At 41.4% G+C, this 10,126-nt stretch overlaps 2 non-coding genes across 2 annotated transcripts; both read right to left on the reverse strand.

The window, feature by feature from the left end:
* Positions 1 to 319: 319 nt before the first annotated feature.
* trnas-aga (transfer RNA serine (anticodon AGA)) lies at positions 320 to 401 on the reverse strand. Its single transcript has one exon. It is a non-coding gene; the product is annotated as a tRNA-Ser (tRNA).
* A 575-nt stretch (positions 402 to 976) lies between these two features.
* trnag-ucc (transfer RNA glycine (anticodon UCC)) lies at positions 977 to 1,048 on the reverse strand. Its single transcript has one exon. It is a non-coding gene; the product is annotated as a tRNA-Gly (tRNA).
* Positions 1,049 to 10,126: the final 9,078 nt, after the last annotated feature.

Below are 10,126 nucleotides of genomic sequence, written 5' to 3' on the forward strand. Positions count from 1 at the left end.
TTCCCGGTGAAATCCGCTGTCCCTCCAATCCCGATCCTCTTGCAAAGCAATCAGCATTTGTCAGACGCATCAGTCATTGGCGGTACTCAGACAGGATCCTGGATGACTACACGTCTGGGGTGGCTAAGAGAGCAATTGAAGGATGCCATGTTTACTGAATATGTGCCTAATTTTGTCAGGACATAGCTGGGTCCATTGCTTCTGCGTGCTCTATTTTCACAAGCAAAGGCCTGGCTCTTTCTCCTGGCACCTTCTCAGGTGAACTCCATGCCGTGGCTTCTTCTCAAATCAACGTCTGGACTGCCGCAAAACAGCTGACCGTTGTCGACAGGATTCGAACCTGTGCGGGGAGACCCCAATGGATTTCGAGTCCATCGCCTTGACCGCTCGGCCACAACAACCACATTTGGTTTTGGAGCTACATACTTGAAAGACATACGTCTTCCAAGTCCTACGCCACACGTCTTTCAAGTAGGATGTGCACAACAACGGCCACGCTGGATTGTAAATGCGGTAGCTGCATGACTTTGGTGAGAAAGCTTGTGGTTTTGCAGTTCCGTGAGATCGGTGCAGCACAGCTGCGGTTGAAGCTAGCTGGCTGACATTAGCTTGCTTGTTTGCATGAACAGTAACACACACAGCTGATGATTTTGCCACCGCAAAGAGCTGATCAGTACATGGTTAGTAAAATGTTATCTTCATTCCAAACATTCAGCACAATATTTAAAGTGGGACTGGGTGTCTTTATGAAGAAGTAGCGTGTCCAATCACAGTTTCATGTAAGAAGGTATATGTATGAAGTGATGAGAACTCAAAGCCTGTGTGAACAGTGTCTTTCCACAGCAAACGGTAGCAGCGAGGCCGATGAAGAATGCACCTGGCCTGACATTGTAAGCCTTTGCAGAAAGAGCGGAGAACGTTTTTACTGTAAAACAGTACGCAGCCCACATGCTTGAACAGCACTGCGAGAAGCAACTGCGATGGCCGGGAATCGAACCCGGGTCAACTGCTTGGAAGGCAGCTATGCTCGCCACTATACCACCATCACTGTGAAAAACTGCAACATCACTGAGTCATTGTCCGGCTTATGAAGCTTTCAGGACAATTAACAAGGTGGGCATTGTGATTACTCGCTTGTCAGGTTCTAAACTGGTCAAAAGGTAGATCACTAAAAAGACTAGTGCTCTCATGCAACTGCACATTTAATCTCATCAGCTAAGCTTCTTTGCTACTCAAGTGTGGCCTCTCACGCATTTAAACTCTTGTGTGATTTTTAGCACCTTGAGAGTCGCAATGGTCACGCGAGTTCTTCAGGTCACAGCAGACAAGGTGCGAATAGGTGTGAATCTGTCTTGGGACGAATCTGGGACGAGGACGTCTTTGGCTCCTCTCTCAAGTTATTGGACTTTGGCAAAAAGGTTTCACGCTTAATTAAAAAATGAGAGCAAGTGTCTGTGTCCCGAATACAAAGTGGGAGCTGGTTCCACAGAGAGGGGCCTGAAAAGTGATGGCTCTGCCTTCCATTGTACTTTTAAATCCCCTCGGAAGACAGCAGTCTGAGAGCAAAGCACTCTGTTGGGATGATATGGCACTGTGAGATCTTGTAGACAAAATTGGGGGTGATTATTCAAGACCTTGTGTGTGTGAGGGCAAGTATTTGGATTTTTATTTGGGATTTAATTGGGAGCCAATGAAGAGAGAAGTCCATATGGGGGAAATATACTCTCTCCTTCCAGTCCCTGACTGTGCTCTGGATGCAGCGTTTTGGAAAATAGTGTAAAGGCTTTTCAGGAAGCTTTTAGGACACTGTGAAAATACTCAATTTGAATAGTGGAGGCTAGAAGTAGTGAATGTATCCTTCCTCTCTATCATTAGATGGAGAGAGTGTACAAAGGCCGGCATAGTGGGTGTACCAGAGCAGGGCTGTGTGTAAAGCACAGCCAGGCAGCTGAACACTGTATTGTTCTCTATTTTGTCCTCTTTGAGCGCGAGACAAGCCACCACAGCTGGCAACACCTGTCAGTGAACACATTCAGGATGAAGATGGGAAGTGAGGAAGAACTGCTGTCAGTGCTGGAAGAGCTCGACCCCCTCCCCATCACTGCGCAGTCTCAGCAGCCCTCACCCACCCCTGCCTCTCCTGTAGATGCCTCTCAAACTGCATCAGTTCAACCCCGAGTTGAATTATTTCAAGACCGAGATGAGCCCATCTGTTTTGCTGAAATCCAAGAAGACATGTGGTCAGTGCTTGACTACCTCCCCGTCTCTCAGCAGTCTAATGTGCTCTCCTCTCCTCATTCACACAACTACTCGACTCCTAAACAAAATCTCATCTGTCCTGCTGATTCCCCTCCATCCAAACTGGCGTCCTCCCCTGTTGCATTCACTGAATTGCCGTCAACAACCCCCATCTTTTGCCAACTAATGAAAAACAATAATTTCACTATAGACGATTGGACCGATTTCAATTGAATTAAACTGTTACTCCTGTTATTTCAACATCTGTCTTTGTGTAAATAAATGAAAAAACAAACAAAAGATGCTTCTGTCATAAGTTACAGCAGGATGAAACAACCTTCATGTAGTTCTTGTTTTTAACACTGCAAACCTTCTTTAGTTCTTTTGTTTCCTTTCATATTCAGCACACATCTGTCAGTGTCCACTAACTGTCAGGGAAAAGCCAGATAAAAACACTGTGGGGTCTTTTGGGACACGTGCTCGTTGGGTTTACTCATAGATATCAGAAATGATCTGTTCTGTATTCAAAGGATACACGAAGGACGTTTGTATTAAATGCAATATAGCGACTGATCATATGCTGCTTTCTTTGGGGGCTTTTCACCACCATGTTACACAAATCCAGTTTCTAACTGAAAAGAAAATCCTTCACCATTTTCTAATCAAATTCCCTGGTTTCCCATGTCAGAGATGTCATGGCTGATAGGATCATCGCATATTGAGCTCAAAGCTAAACTCTTGTGTAGGGCCTCTTTCCATGTTGCACCATTCATTTTAAAAAGTCCTGGTAACAAGAGACAGAGGTGACTTGATGTATTACAGTTACTTCCCAATTTACAGAAATGATGTGACTTCTGACATTTTCCTAGCAGGAAATGTGCTACTGTGGGACACTGAAAGAATAAACAGCAAGGCACGTTTTGTTTTAATAACTTTTCTTTACTTCATTTGTATGAACTAGGTTTACCTTACAAAATCTTATACTGTATATAATGTTTTATGTTTAATTCATGTCAATGTCAGCTCGTGTTTACTCGGGTGAGCAGTACCGGCCCACAAAGAGAATGCTCTTGGTGGGTTTATGTCGGATGAAGAAGATGAAGTGATGATCAAAGAACATTTCAAAGCCCACACTGAGAAGTTGTTCAGAAAAAGAAGTTGAACCTGACCAAGATGAAATCCAAAATTGGGAATTAATTGTTTTATTGTATTATTTTTAATGTCACATATGGTGCTGTGTAATCCGTGTATGTATTATGTGTCTCTGCTGATGTGTTTCATGCCTCACTTTCATTTTACTGTAATTAGGCTAGTTTTAAGTTTCTTGAGTATTCTGATAAGGATACTGTGTAGTATGATTTGCAAATGAAGAGGAATCAATTAGTCTTAAATTAATTGACTAAGAGAAATGAAGCGTTGGAAGAATGTTATGTTGATGACTATGAGGTTTCTGGGGTTTATTCAATAGAGCAACAACTGTGTGGGATCTTTATACAAATTCTTATATTCTATTTAGAGCTTGCTTTAAAGTATGTTAGCAAAAAAACAGCGCACGCATTCGTTTTCACGATTTTTGTTCTTCTTTAGTCATTGGGTCTTTTTAGGTGGTACCTCCAGGTACCACAAGGGGGGATGTGGTGGATTTTTGTGTGATATGTATAACTATACACTATATATCTATGTGCACTGAACATATATATTTTAACTTTCATGTAGAGTCTTAAGCACAAGACATTTTGCTTCACCATGGTTTATTAAGGTGGTGCAGTAACAGGGCAGTTAATGCTGCTGAGAGTTCTCCTGCATAACTCGCTCTCCAGCTAACTAACCTTCCCTAACGTCTTTCATGCAGCACATGTCTGTATCTATTTTTTCTACTCTTTTACAGAGCATCTTTTTGAGTGTCTTGATTTTAATTTGATCTAAAAGGGTTGGATCTCCACATCGTTGGTGGAAGAAGATTATCAGGATGGCTTCAAAATTTGCGACTACAGCCCCTCTTCTGTGGAACCAGCTTCCAGTTTGGATTCGGGAGACAGACACTATCTCTACTTTCAAGATTAGGCTTAAAACTTTCCTCTTTGCTAAAGCATATAGTTAGGGCTGGACCAGGTGACCTTGAATCCTCCCTTAGTTATGCTGCAATAGATGTAGGCTGCCGGGGATTCCCATGATGCATTGAGTTTTTCCTTTCCAGTCACCTTTCTCACTCAGTATGAGTTAACAGACCTCTCTGCATTGAATCATATCTGTTATTAACCTCTGTCTCTCTTCCACAGCATGTCTTTTATCCTGTTTTCCTTCTCTTACCCCAACCGGTTGCAGCAGATGGCCCCGCCCCTCCCTGAGCCTGGTTCTGCTGGAGGTTTCTTCCTGTTAAAAGGGAGTTTTTCCTTCCCACTGTCGCCCAAGTGCTTGCTCATAGGGGGTCATATGATTGTTGGGTTGTTCTCTGTATCTATGAAGCACCTTGAGGCGACTTTTGTTGTGATTTGGCGCTATATAAATAAAATTGAATTGAATTGAATTGTGTTAACTTGTGTAGTTACACAAGTTACACAGGCAGAATGCCATGTGAACACTGTCTCCAGGTGGAAAACAGAATGAGCGATACACCTGCTGTCAGGCCTGCAGGGTTTCTCCTTGTGATGTTCTTCTCTGTCTTGTGGTTGACATTTTTTTTTTTTTTACTGGCACAAATAATTTGTGGGGCGTCTTATTGTGACACCTGATTGTTGTAGTATTTTTAAAATGGCTGTGCAAAAAAATAAAAATAAGAACCCCAGATGCATTGCCTGCATTTTTAGATGAATAGTTGTATATAACTTTATTATTTACAAAATTTTTGTTTAATTTTAATTTAAAAAAATTACCACTTATATTTGCATTTCAAGTTATGAAAATAATTTACTAAACATGTCTGTGGTTTTTATAGTAAAGAGAAAATATAACTACTACTAGGGTTTTATGTGTTTGTGTGATTTCAGACCAGTTGTTTTAATAACTGTAAATTTGGACGTGTGAGGTTGTGCTGAAAAGAATGATACCAAGAAAGACAAGGTAAAAAAACAACAACAATCAAAAGCAGCCAAAAATGGCCAATTATATTTTGGACCTCAGAATATTGACCCAACAAATCATGAAAAATGAGGTTTCAATAATTGTTTGTGACAGTGCAGCTTTCTGGCAGTAGTAGTAGTCAGTACAATTTGATTTTTTTCTAACAAAAACAGTATGAAACTTAAGTTAGACTTGTGTTTGGAAATGAGCCCCCGCCCAGTGTTGTGTAGCTTTCTGGATTTTATACTTATTGGTTACATATTTATTTATTATACAGGCTATACAGTACACACATTTTATGTAACTGAAATGTTTAATTATGTGGGCTATAGAAAATAATTAAGTTATAGACCATATTTATATGAAACATATGCTTAATGTATATTAATCATATGTAACACCTGCATATGTGTTTAAAACAAGGCTTTGATTTTGCCACCCCATTTGATTTCCATGCCAGCCTGGAAAAATTTCTCTAGATCCGCCCCCGGACCTGTCCTGGACCAGCAACACCAAATCAGTGACTAAAAGAGCTCAGCAGCGACTGCATTTTAAGAGACGACTGAAGAAGGTGCACATCCCCAAACCCATCTTTAATACTTTCTACAGAGGTACCATGCAGAGCATCCTAACCCGCTGCATCACAGTCTGGTATGAAAACTGTCATGCGTCCAATCGCAGAGCCCTCCAGAGGATTGTGTGGACCGCACAGCGTGTTATTGGCAGCTCTCTACCCAGTCTACAGGATATTTACACCTCACTGGGAAAGCCACTAGCATCATGGCTGACCCGCATCACCCTTCCCATCAACTGTTTACCACACTTCCCTCCAGAAGACGACTGCGTCATCAGGAGCAGGTCGGCAAGATTGTGCAATAGCATTTTCCCCCAAAGCAGTTTGGCTCCTGAACACCATGGTTCCCTCCTCCGCACTGAAAACTTCTCCACACACTTCTTGGACTACATAATACTCTCCTCTAATTATTATTACTATTATGATGTGAACATTTTGTGCACTTAAATCTTACTGTGCTAATGACCCCTGCATCAGCACCTTGTTTGGAATAGCAGTGGAGAAGACATAGATTCAATGCTGCAGACGTCTGAGCAAAGAAAGCTTCTAGAAGAGTAAAGACTAGCTAGAAGAATGAAGATTCACAGAGTAAATGTGAAAATTCATCACAGGGCTCTATGCACTTGATTAACTGACCATGAGCAAGTTTGCTAGTCTGGAGCATTCAGATCCACCACAAAGACTGTTCAGTGCTCACAGAAACTGCACAATACCCAAGAGCTGCATCTGAGCCTCTACAGGCCTTAAACAGCATGTTAATGTTCAAGACAGTTTAATTAGAAAAAGACAAAACAAGTATGGTTGGTCTGGAAGGGCCGCCAGGAGAAAGCTTCTTGTCTCTAAAGAGAACACAACAACTCAGTTGAGGTTTGCAAATTTGCCCTTGAAAGCTTCTGGAGCAACATATTTTTAAAAGATGAGACTAAAGTGGAGGTTTGGTCATAATGCACAGCAGTAACTTCAGCAAAAATCAAACACAGCACAAACACCTCAAATCCACTGTCAAGTACGCTGGTTCAATTGTGGTGATTTGAGCTTGTTCTGCAGACACAAGCAATAAGCACCTTGCAGTCCACGAACTCCTCTGTATGCCAAAGTTTTCTAGAGTCAAATGTGAGGCCGTCTGTCCAACAGCTAAAGCTTCTCCTAAATTAGGCCATGCAACAGGATAATGAGCCCAAGCACAGCAGCAAATCTACTGCATGGAAGTCCAGACCTCAACCTGACAGAAATGCTGTGTATAAAGAAATGCTTGCAAATGTTGATGAATTGAAGTTATTGCTGCTAACTGCTGCTTCTGTAACCGACTCAATCATAGAATGATTATGATATTGAAAAAGACAAATGCCTGAATCCTAAATTGTGGATATCCTTTTGTTGTGATCTAAAATGTAACACTAAATGTGATTAAAACACTAAAAATCTGGACTCTTGGGCTCAACAACTGCAAGGATCACCAGCCCGAGGAAAACACAAAATACACATGACCCCGTGACAAAGACAATTCATTCTTGAATGAAGACATTGATCTGACTTTTTAAAATTTTGCCAGTTGTGTTTATTATTAAATTATTGAGGAAATAGAAAGGGGGGGAGGGGTTGTAAAGAAGAAGGTAAAGGAAAGGGATAGAAAGGAGGAAAGAGATAGAGGAGAGAAAACCCCAACAATCCCCTCTGAGCAAGCACTAGGTGCGACAGTGGATAGGAAAAACTCCCTTTAAAGGAAGAAACCTATGACAGAACCAGGCTCTAGAGGGGGCAGTCAACTGTCGGGACTGGTTGGGGGGTGAGGGTGAAAAGAGAGAGGGGGGGGGAGGGGGAGGAGATGGGACAGGTGATAGGAGTTAAAGGGAGACAGGGGAGGGAGAGGTGTCAGGAGAGAAAGGGAGAGAAAGAGAGAGGAGAGGTGAAAATTAAGATGGAACAGACGAGGTGACATTAGCAGTAGAAAAAGTAGAAAAAGTAGAAAAAGCAGGAGTGTCCCTCCTCCAGAAGAAGCGGAAGCGTTTTTTCTTCTTTTCCATGAGCTTTTCCACGAGCACTTTTTTCTCTAGGATGAGGGTTCTCAACTGATCGATTGTTTCTGCATTCTCCTGCTCAAGTCTCTTGCATGTTTTCTCCACTTCTTCTAATTTGGCTTGTTTGTCTTCGAGCCTTTCTTTCATTTCTTTAGATGTTGCCTCCTGCATTAGCTTTGCCTCGTGCAGCTCTGTATAACTCTGTTGTAATTTGTTGTGCGTGTCTTCCAACTGCTGACTTCTGCTCTCGATTTCTTGAAGTGAACACTGCAGGTCTTCGTTTGTTTTCTCTAGTTGTTGCTTTAGCACCTGCATCTCAGTGTTTTTGCACTTCACGTTGTCTGAAAGTTCCTCGACTTCTGTGTTTTTTCTCAGCATGTCATTGAGCTTACTCTGCATCTCTGAGCATTGGTTTTGCAGTTTTTCCTTTTCCTCTTCCAGTTCAGTTGTTTTGTAGTTCAGTTTGTTATAAAGTTCTTGCAGGTTTTGGTTTTTCCTCTCAAAGTCCTGGAGAATTTCTTTGTCTTCTTTCTGCTTTATTTCCTGTTGTTCTTGGTCTTGAAGCAGCTCTTGATATTTGTGCAGTGTTTCATCAAGCTTTACCTGCAGCGCTCCGTATTGTTCCTGCACACCTTGGAGTTGGCACTGCGTGTCTCTCTGGTCCAGTTTTTCTTTCTCTTCAAGGATTTCTTTATTCTTTTGCAGAGCTTCATCAAGCATTACTTGCGAGCCTTCGTTGTGTTTCTCGATGTTCTGAAGTTTGCAATCCAGATGTTTCTGTTTCATGTCTTGCTGTTCTTTCTCTTGAAGGAAATCTTTATTTCTTTGCAGTGCTTTATCAAGTTTTATTTTCAGCGCTGTGTATTTTTCCTGCACGTCTTCAAGCTTGCAGTCCGTTTGTTTCTGTTTAATTTCTTGTTGCTTTTGTTCTTGAAGCAACTCTTTATTTTTGTTCAGTGTTTTATCAAGCTTTACCTGAAGCGCTTTGTATTTTTCCTCCATGCCTTGGAGTTTGCACTGCTTCATGTCCTGTTGTTATTTTTCTTGGAGGAGTTCTTTCATTTTTTTGCAGAGCTTCATTAAGCTTGATTTGCAAGCCTTTGTTGTGTTTCTCCATGTCCTGGAGCTTGAAATCCATTTCCTTCTGTTTTATCTCCTGTAGCCTTTTTTCTTGAAGAAACTCTTCATTTGTGTGCGGTCTTTCATCAAGCTTTACTTGCAGCTCCTGATTCTTTTTGTCCTTCAGCACTAGTTTTTCTAGTGCTTTATCAAGCTTTGCTTGGAGCTCAAAGTTTCTTCCCTGTCTAGGAGTTCCATTTCTTTCAACTTTTGAATATCTTCCTTTTCTAGAAGCTGGTTGAATGATTTGTCTACTTGATCAGGAAGTTGAATTTTGTCTTCCTGATCACAAAGAGGAGAGTTGGGCTTTACTGTTTTTTTCTGTTTTCTCTGAGACATGTTTGAATCTGTAAACTGTCACTCTGTTTATATCTGAATTAACTAATTTCAAGAAACTGTTGAAATTACCTGGACTGCCTCAGCCCAGGTGATGTAACATTAGCAGACAGAGGGTTTGATGTTGCAGAATCTTTGGAGCTGTGCCATGCTGAACTGAAGAGCCCAGCTTTCACCAAAAGGAAGAACTAACTGGGCCCTAGATTGCCCAATCAAACCTCTTAATGCCACCTGCCCTCTCCTACATTAACTGTGGGCTCACCTTGTAGAACAGAGTTGAGTGTGGAAGAAATGGCAAAAATATGGAGCTGAAAAGCTGAGAGAGAAAAAGAAATGATAAATAAATCAATGTGTCAAATTAACTGACATGTTAGCTGGTAGAGTGCCCACTGCATTATATATATATATCATCTCTTTTTTATAATAAATAATCAAAAACTTTATTTAAACTAAGATTTTAAAAAATATGTGCCGTGATTGATGTGCTCTCAGACATGTGCTTCAATCCACACACAAATACAAAACAATCTGACCACACGTACAACTGTTTCACAAACTCTATAAAGCATTCACACTCCAATGGATGCATCAGAAAGCAGCTTGGGATTACAATCTTGTCCAAGGATATTTCGCCTGCAGACCGGAGCAGCCAGGGATCAAACCAGAAAACTTTCTGATCAAAAGCTGACTTGTGCTAAATGCTGAACGGCAGCCAACCCATTTTAGCCATTTAATGAATGTGCCATTTAATCTTGGCTGCAGCCAAGATTAAATGGCACAT

The sequence above is a fragment of the Astatotilapia calliptera genome, chromosome 9 (assembly GCF_964374335.1).
Source record: "Astatotilapia calliptera chromosome 9, fAstCal68.1, whole genome shotgun sequence".
Lineage (NCBI taxonomy): Eukaryota > Metazoa > Chordata > Actinopteri > Cichliformes > Cichlidae > Astatotilapia > Astatotilapia calliptera.